Below are 20,724 nucleotides of genomic sequence, written 5' to 3'. Positions count from 1 at the left end.
CTCATAGCCTGAAGGTAATTTCATACAGTAGTTTTTTACATGTCTATGTTTTGGTTGTTACCCATCACTTGAGGTCATATATGTAATTGAGTTTTTTACTTGTGATGTTATGTCAGTACTCAAAAGGTTCAGAATTTGGAGCATTTCAATATAGGTTCTTGACCTATATTTCCAATGAGTAAATCAAAGCATTATGTTTTCTGGAATGACAAGAGCAGAAGGATACCCCCTGGCAGTTTGATTCCTATGTGCCAAAGTATTTCTGAGGCTTTGCCTCATCCCATCTCTCTTCTCTCCTTCCCCTTCTCTAACAATTAACCTCACTCGTACTGATAGCAATCTCTCCTTCCTTTATAGCCATATATTGCTTTCTTTTCTCTTATGACACTTTTCATATGCTCCTATGTAGGTCTTCTCTGAAGGGAGACAAAGAAATTAGCATTTATTATAGATCCCCTAATCTTTTATGATCTTGTCTTCTCTCTTGTCCATACTAGGTCAGACCCCATGGAGCAGACATGTATCTTCCACCTCTGTATTCCTGTTGGTGCCCATCATAGAAGGCAGAATGGGGCCAGTTTGTAGGATGATTCTTGAGGTTCTAGTTGGAATGAGAAAGTGGAAGTTAGAAGATAGGAAAATAATGGGCACAGAGAATGACTCTTAGTTTCTCAGTACCCATCTGTAAGAGCTCTAAATTACTTAACCTAGTCCTTGTGTCTCTTCAAAATTCACATATTGAAAGTCTTAACACTCATTATCTCAGAATGTGAAATCAGAAACAAAGTCTTAAAAAGGCAAGTAAGTTTAAACGAGTTCACTAGGACAACAAGACTTGTCTCCTTACAAGAAGAGATTAAGACTTTGATCTATATATACAAAGGAAAGATCACAGGCAGCGCTTTATCTACAAGCCAAGGAGAGAATCCGAAGGAGAAACAACCCCACTGACACCTCACACCACTTCTGTTCTCACGAATTGTGAAGACATGGTTTTTTTTATACCATCTAGACAATGGCATTTTATTATAGAAGCCCTTGGACACTAGTATACTTTAGGAGCCTCAGTCATTTTTTCAGTAAAGTGGGTTTACCAACTTATTTCATGACATAAAATTTGCACCATGGTGCCAGCTACTCATTTGTACAGTAATCAGCTAGTGACATTTTCTCCTTCCTGTTATTCAATGGTAATAACTTGAAAGCAGGAGTGTCAGGAGCTTAAGGTTGAAATCCCAGATTGCTGGTGAATGTGCTTGTTGAGATGACTTAAAAAGTGTCAGAAATTCTGGGCACCTACCCTGAGCATCATAACCCAAGATATGATAAGGACACCTGCTCAGCTATGTTCATCTCTGCACTGTTCACAATAGCCAGGCATTGGAAAAAATCCAGATGCCCTACTGCAGATGAATGGTACAGAAAATGTGGTATTATGTATACAATGGAATTCTATATAGCCAACAGACAAGATAAAATAATGGCATTTGCAGGGAAATGGATGAATCTAGAGCAAATCATGTTGAGTGAAACAAGTCAAGACAAAAGGAACAACAGGCGCATGGTATCCTTAATATGTGGCTATTATATCCAAACAGTACAAGAGCAAGGACTCAATATTTGCATACCCAATGTTATGGATATGGTATTGGAAATATAAACATAACTACATAGATATAAAAACCTATGACTCTATAGACATAATGTTTTATTTCATAAATTATTATGTATCTATGATATATAAACCCTTAGCCTAATTTTGATTATGTTCTATGAACTAAATGCCAGTGATTGTATATAGAGATTCCCTTCTTGAATACTTGTTGGTTAAACATGTCATTTGAAATATGATGTAAAAATCAATGTTAATAAATTCTTTAATAAAAAAAGTGTCAGAAATTACAAATGGCCGGATTAGATTCCAAGGTCAAGCACTGGGCAGATACAAATTGACAAGGAGGTATGTTGAAGTGTATCCACAAACAGAAGCCTGTTAAAACAGAATGAGGCAAAGAGTGGGATGTGTTTCGCTTCCCTCTGAATATCTCAAGGATGGATAAAGAAATTTTTTTTCTCATATGACAGAGTTCCTTGAGCTCCAGTTTTCTTCTTTAACAGAGTTCACATTTGTAGTGGTAAGATGTCCACAGTTAATTCTAAGACCCAACTTCCTTTCAGCCTTTAGGAGGAAAAAGTCCATACCACTTTGAATCACCCAGGTGACACTGAGACTAGCTGTCATGAGGATTAATTAGCTCTGTTTGATCACAAGTCAACCTCTACACTCAACTTCTTCATCAAGAGATGATCTGATTGTCTTAGGCCAGAGCCACAAAGACTTCTGCTGAACCTCAACAACCGAAGGAGGTTTGAGGCAAGCAATACAGTGATTACTAGAAAAATGGTGACTTATAGATAGGTGCCCCAAACACATGACCACTATATCCAAAGAATATAGTCAAAGATGTGATTGGAAACACAAAGCTAAGAAACTATATTGATCCCCATCCTTCCTTCTTTCTTTCCCTTCTTTCTTTCATTCTTTGTTGTTGTTGGTCATGGGGCCCTGAGCTCTTTTGCTTGAAGCTAGCACTCTTCTAGTTTTCTGTTGATCAAACAGTCTCATGGACTTTCCTGCCTAGGAAAGCTTTGAACCTGAATTCTCAGATCTCAGCCTCTTAGGTTGCTAGGGTTTTAGGCATGAGCCACCAGTGCCTGGCTCTTCTCATTCTTTTTGCTTTCTTTTCTTCTTTCTTCTTTTCTTTTCTTTCTTGAGACAGGATTTCACTATGCAGTTCAGTTTGTGCTGGAACAGTAGTCTGACTCCTAAAAAGTTTTGTAGTAATACAGTCAGGATAGAGCCTTCAGGATAGAGATGGAGCCATCTTTCAACTAAGTTACTTCTAATAACTAAATAATTAATAAACTAATAATACCAGTGGTTAATATTAAAGGAGTACCTACCATGTGTTGGCATGTGACAAGTATTATATACACTCTGGTTGGTTATTCCACACACAAATTCACAAGCACCATGGCTTTGCATATGCAGAAATGGAGGCCTAGAGCAGCTAAGAAGTGGTAGAGCCAGAAATCCAAATCAGGTCCGCCTGACTCTAAATCCCTTACTTTGAGCCCTACCATAACCCCTCCTCAGCTGATAAGCCAGGTTGGACTGTAATCTACAAGCTCTTAGCAAAAACTATTCTCTCCAGCAAATCCAAACTGTTTCAATCTATAAAAGGGGAGGAGAAAGCCATTTGTAAAAGAGAAAGACTTTTCCTCCCCAGCTACTAGAGAGGAGCAGTTTTCCATAAGGCTGCTGAGGGCATGGAAGTGTAGAATGTTCACTGAATATTCATTGTCCCAATGGTTTTTCTAAGCTATGGAGCTCACACTCCAGGGTAAATGGAGGGCCTGAGTTGAAATACCTGAAGCCATTCAGTCAGGGCTTTAAAAGACACTTTTGTTGGTGGAAATCATATATATATATATACACACACACACACACACACACACACACACATTATATTCACCAGATAGAAGGAGCATTACTTCACATACATTGATACAATACCCTTTCTCATGTCTTGGTCCCCACTTCCCTCCCCCCAACCTCGCCCCTCATCTTTTCCTCCCTTCCCTAGCCTACTTCAAATAACCAAATACGCATATATACAATATATCAGATAACCAGGTGAAATACTGTAATAATATGAGATAACCAAGGGACAGCAAAAGAGATGAGCAGTAACATAATACATTAAGGACAACAATCACTTGTTATATCGCTTTTATTTTTATATCCTGGACGTCCTTTCAGTTAGCCTCATTCTATATGGCCTTATGTATCTAAGTTTTGTTCTACTGTAAATCTCTGCTAGGAGAGCCCAAGGTTTTTACTGATTATGCCAAATGAGGGAAACTATTGAGCTTATGTTTCTTTGAGTCTGGCTTACTTCACTTAATATGATTTTTTTCTAAGTCTTTCCACTGGTGGAAATCTTATTGCCCTGAATTTCCCTGTTTTTAGGTTTAAAAAAGGTTATTAGTTAAATCTGAATTTATCTTAATACCAGATACTCTATTTGGCATGTGGGACATACTTGTTACCAAAACATCTTCTGTTGCTTATATTAAATCCAAATGCAACTTGTAGCCTTGCATTTTTTCCAGTCTTGGAGCATGAAATCAGGGCCTGGACACTGTTTCTGAGCTTTTGTGCTCGAGGCTAGCACTCTACCACTTGAGCCACAGTTCCATTTCTAGTATTTTGGTACTTTCAAAAATAAGTGTCTGATGAAATTCCTGTACCAACTGGCTTTGATCCTTAATTCTCAGATCTCAGCCTCCTGAGTAGCAAGAATTACAGCATAAGCAATCAGTGCCTGGCAGAGTCCTGTATTTTTACATGACAAATTTGGCAATCTTGTGTGGAACTCCTGTTCCCTTTCTGCCTTGCTGTCCCACTAGAATCATTCTTGTGATAAAAAGAGAATGTCAAACCCTTTCTGGAAGCTGAAGGTTTATGTTCATGCTTGCTTTACCTTGTTCCTTTAAGAAAACTTAAAAAAAATGGTGTGAGCTTTGTAAACAATAATAGCCATGAGAACACTAATTCTCTCAGATCTGGGAAATATCTTGGGGGTTTGCAGGGAATCAACTGTTCAACAAAATTTCCCAGAAACTGGTCAGTATAATTTGTATTTAATAAAGAGCAGCAAGTGTCGCCACCACAACATCTTGTGAGAGCATCCTGCAGAGGAAGTGGGAGAGGGCTGGGACCTCCCCCGGAGTGGTGGCCTTTTCCTGGGAATTAGTGCTGAATTCCAAACTTCGTAGGACTAAGTTTGAGTGGAGAACTAGGTGCTAGAGAAGGAGAAAGTAGTATAGAAAAGGCAAAGAGGAAGGCAGAGGTAGGAGGCTTCATGCACAATCAGGTCCATCCCCCCATTGTACTGCACCCTCAGTTCCTCTCATCTACACATCATCTATACATCTATACATCCTGGCACTGAAATTATCCTAATTGTTCCCTTCTCTTCTCTTGATCCCTTGCATAGTAAAGAAAGGCTTAGATGGTTCTTTCCATGGAGTACCTCTCTAAATCAACAGCAGACCAATTGTCAGAAGAACCTCTTCAAAAGGGAAAATATCCTGGGAAAGCATGTATTTGCCAGTGTCACTAAGTTTGCAAGGTGTTTACTATATGTTTGAGGGTATGCACAGGGATGAATACAAGGATCTATTGTGCTCTACACTCTGACTCTGGCTGAGGGCCTGGTAGCCTGGGAAGGTCAAGATTCACTGCAACTCAACACATTGTTATTGAGCTCCTAGGATCAACAAGCCCGTGATCAACCTGTAGGAAATGTAAAGATAAAGCTGATCCCTGCCTTCAAGGGCCTTAAAATCTAATAGAAGATGAAGCAAAGATATAGTCACCCATCAGTCAGCCCAAGGGAAGCATGCTTCAGTGAGGAAGAGTTAAAGTTTTATGGTGTTCAAGACAGAAACATTTGCTTATGGAGAGACCAAGAACAACTTAATGGAAGAGGTAGCCTGGATACTTATTTTTTAAAAATCTTTAATTTATCTAATAAAAATAGAGCATAGGTAGAATCCTATTCTAATAATTCTATAATAATTCTAATACTATTCTATAATGTGGGTTTTATAGTTTGGAGTCATGTGCTTTTTTGATATTTTGTAACTATGGCCTGCTTTCTATATAAAAGTAACACACTTATGAATTTAGGGGTTCTAAGAGCCAACCCTTGCATAAGAAAGAAATGAAGAAGTTTTACTAGTTTCTGGTCTATCTCTCTGAAAAATCTGATATTTAAGTAAAAGCATTGTTTGATAATGGTTGAGTTTTACTTAATTGTATCATCAAGTTCTGGAGAAGGAAAATCTCTGGCTCCTTTAAGAAAGAGGTGGAGGCTCTGGCAGCCTGTGAAAATGTTGGCACACTGTCTTTCTAGAAATGACTTTCCAAGTCAAGAAAGTTTTGATAAAAGAGGAGGAGGTAAGAGTTCTGAGCTGGCATTATGGGGGCCTAAGTAACCATTTCCTGATTTTATAAAAAAGGTCACAGGGAAACACTATTTTATAGGCCTTGATGGCTTAGCTTTCTTTTTAGCTCATTCTCAAGGGATGAAATGAGTTACTTTAACCTTCCAATGAAAGGAAGGGATGCTTTTGAAAGTAACCTTTGAGATCTAATGCAGAGGGTGGTACAGAAGTTGTTCAGCTCAGAGACTGGTCAGAGAGGCAGCAGTTCAGATCAGGGCTCTACTGAGATCTCAGATAAATGACTTTCTCTCTTCCTACAAATTACTTTCTCTCTTCCTACTAAAGTGTCTTCATATACTGCATTGCTGCTTTATAAGGCTGATCTGATAATTCATTTATTCAACAAAAATGTATTGAGTACCTATCATGTGCTGGCATTGTGTGAACTCAACAGACTCATTTACAAAGAGTCAAACACTGGGGTTGAGCTGCTAGTTCATGAGTGACAACTACCACATCTACCAAGGTCCATCTCAAGCTCATCCCCAAATATCCCAGGCCTATCCAGGTCTCTTTCTTGAAGCACTTTTTAGTAGATAGTTACCTACTAGAAGTTTTAAAATTTAGAAAAACTGAGTTTTTCTAAGGCTTGGAAGTCAAATGGTGTTAAACAAAAGTGGTTATTGACAATAACAAAAGTCATATGATGAAATGCATTGTTGTATTGTTGGAGATTTTTTCTTTTAAATTTCTTATATTAATATGTTTTTTAATGTGCACATATCCATAGTTAACAAGGGGTTAAATCATTTATATAGATATTTTCCTAATATTTCTTCTTTCTTTTGGGTGGGAGCAGAAATGGGGGTGATACTACGTATTAAACTCAGGATGTTGTATTTGGGAAGAGCTCTACCATTTCAGCCACACTCCCAGTTCTTCTTCTCCTTCCTTCCTTCCCTTCCTTCCTTCCTTCCTTCCTTCCTTCCTTCCTTCCTTCCTTCCTTCCTTCCTTCCTTCCTTCCTTCCTTTCGTCTTGCTTTCTTGCTATTTTATTCCTCTTCCTCATTCTCCTCCTCCTCCTTCTTTCTCTTCCTCTTCTCTGTCCTCTTCGTCCTTCTCCTTCTTCTTTTTGAGTTTGTTTTCCAGGCAAGGTCTATGTTAACTTTGCCAGGGTGGGCCTCAGATCCTGATCCTCTGTACTGGTCTTCTAAATGGCTGTGATTCCAGGCCTGTGCCACCACATCTGGCCCTCTTTTCCTTCATTCTTCTTTTTCTCCTTCCTTTATTCCTCCATCCCCACTTCTCTTCCTTTCTCATTCCTTCCTTCCCTTTCTCTCTTTTGCCTCTCAAAAACTTTGTTAACTCTCAAGATGAAAATATATCCCTACTCCCATTCCATTCCAGGTCAAAGGGATCAGAGCCATCCATGTTTTATGAGGCTGGGAGAGAGTTACACAAAATGCCATAGAGGGAGAAGGAAAATGTTTGGAAAGTTTTTTGTTGTTTTGTTTTTTCCTGTTTAAACCTTTGAGATTGCAAGGATTTTCTTAGCTCTATGGGATTTCTCTAACTGCTTGGGGATTTCTAAGTTTCTAAGCAGCTTGAGGTGGCTGTTGACCTAATACACAGTTAAAGGAAGCCAAGACAGTCACCCTATGCCAGCTTTGTGGTACATGTCCTCTTAAAAGACTCTTTAAAATCAGGCATGTAAGGGAATCCTCTTTCCTGAACCAGAGCCTCTGAAAGTAGGTCAATAGCTCTCATCCTCATCTTCCTGTTTGCTTTGCTAAAGTACAGTGTAAGCAAATAAATATCAGTGAATAGCTTAATGATTTTCATAAGGCTCCATGTTTTCAAGGCAAGGGGTTCTCCTGAAATGTTTGATCTGCTCTGTATGAATCTGTTTTCCAAATGGCCAGCACATGTCGGGGCCTGCTGTCCTCTGGGTTACAGGAAGACGCCTTTGATGGGTTAACCGCAGAGTAACTGAACTCTTTTCAAGTGCTTTTCAAAAGTTCTTTTGTCCTGCTGTGGATCTTGCCACTTGGATTGGATCAGCAGGAGATTGCTCCTGGCAAAGGGTTCTGGTACATTCTCTCTCAGATCTGAGTTTGGTCTCTTGGTAATGCCATCTGAAATCTGATGTCCTAAAGACTGAAATGTAAGTACCAGGCAGTTATAAAACAGTTATCCAAACTCTAGCTGGGCCACTCAGACTTTTCTATCACTTTACCGATTTCTAGCACTTTCTAGCCAATTCAAGCCTAGATACATTTCCTTAGAGCCAAATGGCAGCATTATCATTTTCTGCCATCATGGGGAAGACTGGTCATTAACAAAATGTCTCCGTGGCTGCTTGATGCTAATGCTTCATTCAGTGGATATTACTATGCTGACCTTCCTTATTCTATAATTGTGTGCCTTCTTTTTACCAGTTACTTTCTTTGAACACATATAATAAAACTATGATTTGATTCTATTGGTTCCTATAGATTTTGATACACATACATGCAATCCCATAATGTGGGGACATGCATGGTTCTTGTTTTTTGAGAGGACAGTTGAGAGAAATATAGGAGGAAGAAGGAAAAGGCACTTCTTGTGGTCAGTGCTCAGGAGAGGGAAGTAGTGTTTTGGGAACAAGGATCCCTAAGGACTGAAACATTGTATTTTCTTATTTTATATATAAAATTAAATCTTTTACAAATAAAAAATGTACTAAAGTTTAAACCCAGGGCCTGTACATAATAGGCAAAAACTCTATCATGGAAACTCTATCGTCAGTCCTTTTTAAACAAACTTTATTTTGAGATTGGTCTTGCTAAATTTGCTAGTGTGGCCTTGTGATCTTTGTGGCCCAGCCTCCCTATGCCATTGATTTACTAGCAGGTGCTACACATCTAGCTCAAAGCTTAACGTTCAACACAAAAATGAATTCTAGAACAAGATTTCAGCTAGAAATGTCTTTTCTTCTTTGCTTTATTTCACTGCTAAAGTTATTGGCATTACTAGCCTGTTAATGGGGAACTACTAGATTCTAGAGTTTTCATTTATAGTAAGTAAATCTCAGATAATTTTATTTCTTTCCTTACCCGTAGGTGTCCTAAATCCTCTTTTTGTAACTGATCCATCCAGGTACCAAACAGCTGGTTGTTTGGGGCTAGTTCAGCAAACATTCATCAAGTGACACTTCTTTGCCAGGTGCAGAGCTAGTTTAAGCTGGAAAAGTCCATTATGCTTCTGAGCTCTTTCATTTCTTTCTCTTGATGTTAATCTAAATCCAGTGATGACAAAGCACTTTTAATTTTAAGGCTAGTGGCACACAATCCTCTTAAATTGTTATTTCACTCCTCGTGCAAGAAAACCTTGCTAATTTCAGGAAAACCTTCGAGTTATATTTTCTATTTCAGGTAATTGAATTACCATCTTCCCGGACACTTAGTTGAGACAACTAAAAGTCCTAACCAACTCCTTTTTCTTTATTATAGCCTCCACCCACATCTAATCAATCACCAGTCTCCATCAATCCTCACTCTTAATTGTCACTGAAATCTAGCCTCTTTTCTCTGACAACTGAAAGGAATTTTTTTCTATGACATCTCAGGTCTCATCCTGCATGTACCACAAAATGACCTCTTCTTAATTATCTTCTCTGTTACTGTTCTCATTCCTCCTCCAAGGCACTCATTTCCTTTTTCATTCAAAGCTTACATTATTTCCACTTGAATTAAAATTTAATGGAAAGAAAAGGGAAAAAAGTTCCATCTTTGAAGCAGGAGGGAGTCCTCATTAGACAACTTGACATGGCTGTGAATTGAAGTATGAGCTAGAATTATATGGTTCTAGAAACTATATATATATATATATACATACATACACATATATTTAAACATGTATGTATTACAAATATACACATATTTTATATACGTGCACATATACATATATTAATAGACATGCACATATATGGAAATATATATATATAAAACATCTTGTAGAAATTTTGACTTTGGCTGACTAAAGCACTGTTATTGTGGAAAGATTCAGAGAAAAACAATACCAATAAATACCTTAAAAATTAATAATTAATGAATCATGAATCTATGCTTCAAACCAATTGATAATTGAAAAAATAATGAGTTTCCTATTGTCTATGTAATTTGTCAATGCAATAACTTATATGATTGAGTTTTTATGTTAAATGATTCTTTTTTGATATATTTTTATTGTAATTAATAGAAGGGTTAAATTATATTCACCAGATAGACGGTGCATACATTGATACCTTTTCTCATGTCATGGTCCCCATTTCCCTCTCCCTGCACCACTCATGTTGTTTTCCCCCCTTCCCTATGCAATTTCAAATAACCAATCAAGCATATATACAGTATATCAGATAACAAGGTGAAATACTGTAAGAATATGAGATAATGTTAAATGATAAATGCATGTGCATTTAGGAATTTATGATATTTCTGCACACAGTTTGGATTGCTGGCTATCACTTAGTATTTTTGCACACATGAGAGCAATTCTCAATCCCTAGCTTTGAGAGCAGAGTTACAATATTTACAAAGACATTGTAAAACATTTTTTTCTATTCACTACAAAGCTAAAGGTTATGATTTCTTCTTTTAATTTTCAAAAAGAAAGCTGTCTTCAAACTTCTTTGAGACCAATACTATTTTGTAGCATATTTCTTAGTATTGATTAAAATGTTCTCTTTTACTGGTATAGGTTTATTCCTTGTCAATTTCTTTTCAAGTTAGTGTGTCTAAGTTAGGATTTCTAGAAGTTATGCAATGCAGTGGAGTATAGTGATACACATCTGTAATCTCTGCATTCACGAGAATCGTATATTTGAGGTCAACCTGGGGTATAATGGATAAACAGTGTCTTTAGAAAACAACAAAAAAAAACAAAAACAAAACAAAGTACTTGAAGTTTCAAACTTGAAGTTTCAAATATATTGGTCTAAAGTTGTTCATGTGATTCTCTCATGATTCTTAAATATTTAATTTTTTGTTTCAGTGTCCTCTTTCACATCTAGTACTGTTTATTTCTGCCTCTTTAAAAAACTCAGTCATACCAGGAGTTTGTCTATTTATTTTTTGGAAACAATCAACTTTTCACTTTGTAGATCAGATGACCAGCCATTCATTGTTGATACTAGCACAGGAAAAATTTTCAAGAAACTTAAATCCCCCTCTAAAAACTTCTCAGTAGCTCCATATTACATTGAAGCTCCAACCTCTTTACAATTCCACTAGCTCATTTCACCACACCTACCCCTTCCTGTTCTACCCCTAAAGCATCAGATTCTTCCTGATCTCCCAAATGGCAGCCCATTTTGTGTTCTGTCCTTTTGTCTGGATTTTTCTTTTCCCTATTATCTACTTGGTCAGAGTTTTTAAATTGAGCTTATACTATTTTTCTTTGTGAGGAAATTTCTGACTCTCACCCCCACTTCCATCATCATCATCATAATCCTTCTCTTTCTCCTCCTCATCGTCATCATCACCATCATCTCTATCACCTCCTCTTCCTCTTATTCCTCCTCCTCTACTTTCTCCTCCTCTCTAATTCCCCTTTTTCCTCTCCCATCCCATCTCTCTCTTCACTGTTTCTGTGCCCTTCCTCCTAGGCAATGAGAACCTTGATAGTGTTGACCATAAATATTTTTCATCTCTGTGTTTTATAGAACTTTTAACTTATTCGTCATATGCTTTCTTTTTTCTTAGCAGGAGAAGTAAAACAACAATAAAAAAATACATGGCAGTGAAAAGGTTATATTATGCCCCTTACCTTGATTTTATTGAACATTAGTATCCAACAAAGATGTTAATTAAATTAGCTTTCTTCTGCCTACCTAGTTAATATGAACTTAGCTTGGAGTCTCCTTTTTTCCATATATTTTTACTGTAATAAAAGGGTTACATTATATTCACTAAATGGTGCATTACTTCACAAACACTGATATCCTTTCTCATGTTTTGGTCCCCATTTTCCTTCCCCCACCCCTGCCCCCCTTCTCTATCCTACTTCAAATAACCAAATACACATCTATACAATATATCAGATAACCAGGTGAAATACTGTAACAATATGAGATACCCAAGGGACAGCAAAAGAGATGATAGCAGCATAGAATTCTATTGTGTATAAATACCACATTTTGTTCATCAAATCATCAACTGAGGGGCATCTGGGTCGGTTTGATATTTTTGCTATGGTAAATTGTGCTGTTTCTGGAGGAGTGGGTAAATGCCAAGTAGTGGAATTGCTGGGTCATAGGGGAGCTGTATGTTTAGTCTTTTGAGGAACTGCCATACTGCTTTCCATAGTGGTTGAACAAGTTTGCACTCCCACTAACAGTTAGTAGTGATTGGAGTCTCCTCTTTGTTAACATCTGTAATTTTCCAGTGTTTGAAGCCAATATTTTCCTCCTGTAAGATCTAAACTATCAACCCAGTATGGCGATGCATGCTTGTGTGCCAGCACTATGGAGGCTGAGGTGGGAAGAATTTGAGTTTGAGGATTGTCTGTGTTACACAATAACACCTTATCTCAGAAACAACTAGCAAACAAACAAACAAACAAACAAACAATCCAAGTTGTTTTACAAATGGACATGCAATGCATTTTAAATAGCAGACTAAGTTTAAGCTAGTTTTTATGGTGGCTTCCTCACAGATACTTTATTATTATTTTTTTTTTGGTGGCGAGTGACAACATACATACAAATTTTAAAAGAGTAAAATATCATGGCCAAACATGTGCATATTATGATAAAAATCAAAGGATCAGAAATGTACTCAAACAGATACTTTATTCATTAACTTAGGGTACTGTTTAACCAGAAGTGATGAAAATATTCATAACCAATTTAAATGCATTTTGAAGTCTTCATATCATAAATAGATACTGTGAAGAAACCTTAATCTTAACCTACAATTTCTATCATTTGGGAGACTTTATATTTTAGAATACTAGATCTACCAATGACATGACATGATATTATCAAATGGTTATGAAACCCCAGGGGAATTAGAAAAACTATGAATTCCACCCCTAGGTTATACCTCTACCAATAGTTTTATCTGTGTAAGTCTCTGATCAGATAAGGTTATGTGATCATATCATATGTGGAAAATGCCTGGGACAGGGTAGAACAGAGCAGATAATACTCAGCTTAAATTTAATTTTCATGATGGGAAAGTACAAATGTACAAACTTTGCAGAAGATAAATTCACATTTATAAGATTATTACCAAAGCATTCAACGTCAGCCTAATTAGAGAAAATCCCATTTTCCTTGAAGCTCTGCTTGCCTTCTGAAGATCTAGACTTGGAACAATGCCTCCTCTAATCTACTTCATTTTCATTGTTTTAGTCAAAGGACAGTTAGGCACTGGTATCTGGGAGTTTTGAGCTGCATTTTGAGTATATACAGTTCAATGACTTTAGACAATCAAGGGAGCTTTTTTTGTGTGTGTATTTTGTTTTACATTTCTCCAGCAAAGCCTTAGATTTATACTTCTTTTCTGTCTGTTCAGCAGTTCAGCACTAATTTGGCAATGCTACCCCAAATCAGGGCATCAATGTTTTAATTCCCAAGAAAAATAAAATTCATGGAAATATCTTTATCCCTCTGTGAGCTGTTAGGGGAAAGAAACTGAGTCCGTGTTTTAGCCCCAAATATTTGCCAATATCCCTTTTAAGGTAATATTCTCCCTATAGTCCAGAAACTTCATGGCACTATATTTTGCTGTTGGAAAGAAAACCTTTCCTGTGTTCTCTTGCCTCCACCTGAACTACCTGCTGCTACTACTATACTACTCTAGTACTACTACTATATAATGAGTATATTATTTCTTTAGTCAGTCTTGGCAGCTACATGCGTACCACCACTCTGGATGCTCTACTATTTGAATCAGGGAGATGAGGAAAAGTCCCCAAGGGAAGTATGCAGAGTCAGCAGCTATATTTGGCCAGGCCAATTGAACTTCAGCCTGCGCCTTGGCCCAAACCCAGGACTGATAAAGCTTTTACTAAACTCTAGATTTCCCCAATCTTTGTGTGCAAAATGGAATGGCTGGGTCCATCTGTCCTTCAGGCTTCCTCAGTGCTATTTTGCCATGTTAACTTTTTGGGCAAGAAGAAATGAAGTGGGATGGTGTTGAGAGAGAATCACCCTAGATCACTGGCTTTCATCTTGCCTCAGGGTATTCAGTGAAAGGCTGACCAGTATTCTCAGAGATGCGTGCCAGATTTGAGTAGGACAAAACTGCCTGAGGTACAGCCTGTACCTCCTCCTCTTCCCCCACCTGCTCCCCCTCCTCCTCCTCCTCCTCCTCCTCCTCCTCCTCCTCTTCCCTCCTCTCCCCCTCCTCCTCCTCTCCCCCCTCCTTCTCCTCTCCCCCTCTTCCTCCTCCTCCTCCTCTCTCCCTCCTCCTCCTCCTCCTCTCCCCCTCCTCCTCCTCCTTTTCCCGAAAGACAGCAGCCAGGTCTCCACAGTAAGTTGTGGCTTGATGATGACAGGGCCCTGGAGAGGGGTAGAGTGGAAATTGCAGGTGTTCCACCACAGCCTGAATTTGTGGGCCTCACCTCACTATGTGGCATGGAACATGCAAGTAACTAAAAGGATATAGGAAGGTTGATTTCTTGGATTTGAACACATTATTTTTTCCTTCCAGCCATTGTTTTTGAATGCTTTCCTGTGTTTCTTTCTAGAGTGGGCAGATGGCAGAATCCCTTAGGTGTAAAAAAACTACAAAAACCAAGATGATTCAAATAGAAGGAACATGTATAAACCCTGTCGAATTGTCTCAATATTAATCAAGAGATCTGGCTTTTCTCCTCCCTTTGCATGATGTTTGAAGTTTTCATGCAATTTTTTTCTATTTCTAGAAGGACATCATGTATAAATAAGGCCACTTTTGAGTCACTGGCTGAAAAAACGGTTGTCTTTTCTTGGCATTCACCTAATTTTGAGGGCAAATCCAATTGAAGATATTAAAGGAAGACCACTCATTTTGAGTAGACAAGGAAAGGGAAAATTGGAATCCCCATGGAAGAAAGTCCAAGCTGGGAGCAAGAACTGGTGCCATCCCAAGTTCAGAAACCTTGCCTAAGAGATAATTTCAACTTGAGTTGTGGTTTACCACAGTGTCCTCGTGATCAGTCAAATGGTCAGATGTCAAGGGTGACTGAAAATAAGTTCATGTTCCCACAGTAGAAAGAGAAAAGGGGGGGGGGGGAAGAAGCAGCAGCTTTGCCCATATGAAACAAATCCTTCTTCATCTCAGAATTTGGCTGGAGCAGGATGGGAAATTTATCATCATCTTTGTGATGTTTGTGAGGTAAGCTAGAGTAGTAGCAATAGTTGCATTTGATTAGCATAATATCTCAACCCCCCACTTCCCCTAATGGTTACAAATTGCTTTTCATGATGTGATTAATCTCATTAATTGTCCAATGCAACAGACCTGGGAGAGAAGACTACGTGTTTAAGTTGTTGTGGAGCTGGTGGGAAGATGAGTGGGAAGCATCTCAGGGGAAGAGCTTGGGATTATGGCACAAGCCATAGAAAGATCCAGTAGGTCTTTCTATTCAACCTGTGGAGCAGCCTGGCTTTATGGTAGGAGCTTCAGGACCATTGTGTGTGTGTGTGTGTGTGTGTGTGTGTGTGTGTGTGTGTGCGCACACTCTGTGTATGCAGGACACTGGGGTCCAAAGGGTTAAAGTGACATCTGAAATGGGAAAATGGCTTAATCACAAACTCATCCTATACTGCCCTAGTTATATGTCACTGTGTGTGTTTGTGTGTGTATGTGAGCGTGCACACATTTCTTCTCTTTAAAAATATGTTCTCTTTAATAATCTCATATCCTAAAATATGCCCTTTATAATTTAGCAAGAAGGTTCTCTGGTTACCAGCAGGAATAGAATGGGGTGTTTTTTTTCCCCTCACATATGCTATTAAGACACTGAAAGTGTCCAGGTGAAAATGCATAATATCAAATCATATATTGGAAGATAGAAAGATTCACACCCCAGGCAGCCCCAAATCTCACCCACTCTGAAGCCTTGTCCTTCTGTGCATTTCTTTGTTGATAATCTGTGCATCCTCACCCGATCTCCCCACCTCACTAAGCCTGAAGCACCTTGAGCAATTCAGTGGCTGTGAAAACCTCCTGCTGACTTTGTTTTGGCTGGAATTGCAACCCACATGTGGGAGAATTAAGCTAAAACATCACAGAGCTCATAACGTGCCTCTGTGCTGTGGTGGGCAGATCAGTAGAAAAAAAAGGTGACATCATGGCTATTCTAGGACTTCAGGTCTGCTGCACAAAGCAGCTTCCTTGCTACACATCAGTCAGAGCCTGGACTGGAGACAAAAACAACTCTCCCTTCTCATAAATATCTGCTCTGGGGCTCCAAAATCTTCTAAGTGCAATGGCTCAGAAATGGTCCTTTTTCCTTGGAGACCCATCTGATTTTCCAAATCCTATCACAAACTTTTTAATAGCATGCCATGAACCTCTCAGCTCATTATTTCTCTTCAAAGCGCTCTAGTTTGCCAGCTTAGAGTCTGTGAAGTGTTGTTTGATGATGTGCTGCGCCATAAATAAGCACACTGAACATGCTAAAATCTATCCTTCCCTACTCCTGAGTTTCCCTCCAGGAATACCGCCATACAGCTAGGGATGTGTGATTTGCAGCAATTGCTCTGCATTGAAAGGGTTTTGTCCCCCCCCTCCAACATGTCCACTGTGTAATGCAGGTAATATAACAGATTTATCACATTTATGTAAATCCCTTTTTCCCCCTTCCTGTTCCTTCCCCTTTCTTCCTGCTATCTCTCATGGCTAGGATATTGGAAGCAAGGAGAGCAGACATATAGACAAGCCATCTGAAATAGCAGTCACAGTTTTTACTATTCCTGACTCCCCCAAATCAATGCATTGGATAATTTACCATGTCTCTGACACTCAGTGTTCCCTCTGAACGTCTTTAAGTTGTAAGCAGACAGCCATTTTACATGTGTAACCAACCATGAAGGTGAGCATACAGAGTTGAGGTCACTGTTGTAATCAAAGAAAGCTTACACAAGCGAATCTGACATGTGTTTTGACTAACTTTTTTACTGTACAGTAATGAGGCAAACATGGTAAGGCATTGACCTAAGTAACTGTCATTTATAGTGTTTCTGTTGCAAATTATGGGGAGATAGAGGCAGTTTGGAGCCAGAGACATGGAGGCACCTTAATGCTATTCTCCATCACCTCTCTTACCCTGAACATGTGGAGAAAATATATGCAGGTGGGACAATGCTACACCAAGGGACACTTAATTAATGTACAAGACTTGCAAATACAAACATGGCCTGAGAAAGCAACCCTAGAAAGATTGCCTTGGCTTGGGATCTACACTGTCAGGATAGGACCAAAACAGTACAGGTCTTAATACTTGACATACAGTCTGCAGATGGGCAACAATAGCATCACTTAAGAGTGTGTTAGAATCACAGGTTCTTTAAAAGTGTTTAATTAACAATGAATGGGAAATACTAGACTTTGTGCTTGCTAAATCACTTTACCACCCCAGCCATACCACCAGCTTCAGGTTTTGCAACCTTTCACCCCATATCCCTAAACTCTAGCACAGCTAGAGCATTTGTTTTGATCCTCAGTGATTTCAATGAACAGTCAACTCTGAAAAACACAGGCATGATCAATATATTCTATTCTACTTGATTTGGTTCTATTTCTATCTGTTGTTCCTGGATAAGCGGCTTTCAAAGTGTGGCTGCTGGATTACACGTCACAACAGCTGGGAATTTGTCAGGAATGCATAGTCTAAGGCCCCAGCACAGACCTGTCAGAATGAAGAAATCAGAAGAAGGTCTAGCAGTCTGTCGGCTAAAAGGCCCCTCCAAGTGACTCTGCTGCCACTAAACGTTGAGTGGTGCAGAGCTGTCAATCATCCCTCATAGGTATTCAAATCACTTAAGGGATGGGGGGAGAAAGATGAAAGCGGTGACATTGAGCAAGATGCACTGTTTCCATAAACTGATGTGTTGACTTGAAATCCCTTTGGAGAACTACTTAAGGCTAATAAAAAGATCATTAGAGAGCTTTAAATGTGCTCAGGCAGACTTCAGATCAACCAAATCCAAATCTCTAGGAGTAAGGCACAAACATTCACAGTTTTCAAATACCCTATGTGATTCTAATGTGTAGCCGAGTTTGAAGCAAGTGCTTCTGAAACTTTAGGGGAGTTAATAAAAACAGATCTTAAAACTCATTCCTAGTTCAACAACAGTGGCTCCAACTAGTAATGATCAAAGTTTGAGAACCATTCACATTGCTACGCAAAGTGTGGTCTAAATAACCAACAAGCTTGACATCTGGACACCTCCTGCTGAGAGTTTGCAAACTTCCAGATCTGACTCTAGAACTACTAACCTGGGACCTTCTGCAGAGGTGGCACAGATGAAACCCTTTCTAGTGATTCACACGTACAGGAAAGATTGAAACTCACATTCCCATTTCTTTGTTTTTCAGGTTGGATTCAGTAGTAGTAACCTGGAGAGCAAGAAATCAGAGGACATTACTACTTGAGCATTACTACCTGTAACTCCCAGAACCTGGGAGAGTGAGACATGAGCTTCCTAAGTTTGAGGCCCGTGTTGTCTTACTACCTGGTAAGAATTGGTCACAAGTTAAAAAACAAACCAATAAATAATTGATGGTTATCAAAGTATGGGCTTATTTATTCTTTTTCTACTATGGCTCATTTGGTTTCTTCAGTGCCTAATTTGCCCAATGTTGCTCATTAAGAAAGAACCATCATAAACTGAGATGTTGAATTTAAAATGCTTTGTATAACTACTTAAAGATAATAAAAAACAAATTAAAGAGTATAGAATAGAGATGGGAAGAGAGAAGAGTCTTGAACTTCTTATGAGGACAAAAATGTCTCAACTTTCCAGTATCTGTGAACAGAATTTATTTGGTCATGTCTTATGTCCCCTCAAGACAGGGTCCAACTCCTATTATTTAACTAATTTAATGAGTATTGGCTGATATTTATTACCAGACATGGCACAATGTCATGGAATTTGGTCTAGTGGCAGAGATGACATTAAGCATTCAACAGCACAAATAGTCATATCACTAGACTTGGAATATGTCAAACATCATGAAGGAAATTCATGAGTATTAAAGGGTGTAATGCTGGGCTCTCTTTACTCTTGAGTGACATATAAACTTGGCCCTGAAGAGTGAGCATTTAACCAAGCAAATCAATAAGCCATCCAGGTTACAGGAAAGATGTGAGGAGATTCTGAGTTGGGAGGTGTTTGGTGATATTTCCAGTTGCTGGAAGAAGATGAGTATGCCCACAGTAAGGAAGAAAGCAGACAGGGATTTGGCTAAGGGACTGATAAAGATGAGATTTCACTGTGTGAAAAGATAGAAAGACACACAAATATGGCAGCATACTTATATATGTGCAACAGAGGTTCCTGGTTTATCTGTGATTGTCAGAGGAAGTGCCTCAGAGTAACATTTGACAAATGAGAAGACGGTAGCCAAGTGGAGAAAGGAAAGTGATGCCTAAGCAGAGCGACTGATGATGAACACGATGTGTTTGTAAAACTAGCTAGCAGAGCAGAGCAGGCCTGACATGGAACTCATGGTCTTCAATGTCCTGGGGCATGAACCTACTCTCACAGATTCCCAGGCCCTTCGTTTCTAAAACGAGAGCAACAAGAGCATCTCTTCATAGGGCTGAGGTGAGGATTAAGGGAAGCATGTTAAACCCTAGCACATAAGTGCTGCTTGTAGGCAGAATAATACCTTCCCCAAAGATGTCTATATCCTAATCCCTGGAACCTGAGAATGAGTTATCCCACATGGCAAGGAGCCATTATAGTTACAGATGGAATTAAGGTTACTGGTCAGCTGACCTAAAAATAAGATTATCCTGATTACCTGGGTGGGTCCAAGATAATCAGGCCAATCCTTTAAGTGACTGGGAGGGGGGGGCGGGGGGGGGGTAAGAGTCAGTGTTCGAATGCTGTGACTGGAGACTCATTCTGCCATTCTGGCTTTTTGGACAGATGAGGCTGCCAGGTAAGGAATATAATCAGCTTCTAGAAGCGAGGAAAAGCAGAGAACTCCAGACAGCCACACACGAGACAGCCTATACACGTAGAGACAACCACTTAGTCTATTTGACCTCTATAACTGTAAGACAAAAAAAGGTATTTAAAGCTACTGTGTGATAATTTTTAATCAGCTGCTTTGATGAGTGGATATAGTAGCAGTTTTCTAATGTTTTCTATGAGATGACTTTGTAAGTGTACTTTCTATGGGGCCCAGAGAGAGACCTGGGCTGTGGATAAACTCTGTTGAATTGAACAAGTTGTTGATAATAAGGATTTAAATTAAGGTGATAGTCTCAGGAACAGAAAAGAATGATTTCCAGCATCAAGACTCAGAATCTTTCATGATTGGGCCTTGAATACTCATTCAAAGCCTTATACTGAAGTGAATAATTTTTCCTGGAGCTTTGGTCATATATAGCTTTGCTAGACATAAATGCCGTGTTTTAGGGAACATTTGGGAAATGTCTCAGGGCAGCCAACTTGAGCAATTTCAAAAACACTGTGTCCCCTGCAGGCACTGCTGTGGATGTGAT

General features: G+C 39.0%; 1 protein-coding gene and 2 long non-coding RNA genes across 6 annotated transcripts in view; 1 reads left to right on the top strand and 2 right to left on the bottom strand.

The window, feature by feature from the left end:
- The window catches only part of Rnls (renalase, FAD dependent amine oxidase), a 310,493-nt gene that overhangs the window by 46,326 nt on the left and 243,443 nt on the right, over positions 1 to 20,724 (bottom strand). Inside the window, exon 8 of one of the 2 annotated variants that reach the window (XR_016537827.1) lies at positions 18,420 to 18,605. The exons of the other annotated variant lie outside the window; for it this stretch is intronic. The gene's annotated coding sequence lies outside the window, so the exon portion shown is untranslated. Of the gene's footprint in view, positions 1 to 18,419; positions 18,606 to 20,724 lie in introns of those variants that run through there. 2 annotated transcript variants of the gene reach the window in all.
- LOC150054121 (uncharacterized) lies at positions 478 to 16,159 on the bottom strand. The gene is made up of 3 exons (XR_016537833.1): positions 16,092 to 16,159; positions 9,111 to 9,292; positions 478 to 601 (listed from the first exon to the last, which is right to left on the bottom strand). It is a non-coding gene; the product is annotated as an uncharacterized LOC150054121 (long non-coding RNA).
- LOC150054120 (uncharacterized) lies at positions 15,215 to 18,762 on the top strand. Of its 3 annotated transcripts, XR_016537829.1 has the most exons (4): positions 15,215 to 15,377; positions 15,502 to 15,655; positions 16,703 to 16,801; positions 18,585 to 18,762. It is a non-coding gene; the product is annotated as an uncharacterized LOC150054120 (long non-coding RNA). The 3 variants fall into 3 exon arrangements; XR_016537830.1 differs by lacking the exon at positions 15,502 to 15,655; XR_016537828.1 differs by lacking the exon at positions 15,502 to 15,655 and having other exon boundaries at positions 16,692 to 16,801.

Source organism: Megascapheus bottae, chromosome 15 (genome assembly GCF_031878675.1).
Source record: "Megascapheus bottae isolate mThoBot1 chromosome 15, mThoBot2.hap1, whole genome shotgun sequence".
NCBI classification, from domain to species: Eukaryota; Metazoa; Chordata; class Mammalia; order Rodentia; family Geomyidae; genus Megascapheus; species Megascapheus bottae.
Note: the sequence above shows the minus strand (reverse complement) of the source record. Positions and strands in the feature narration are given on the sequence as shown.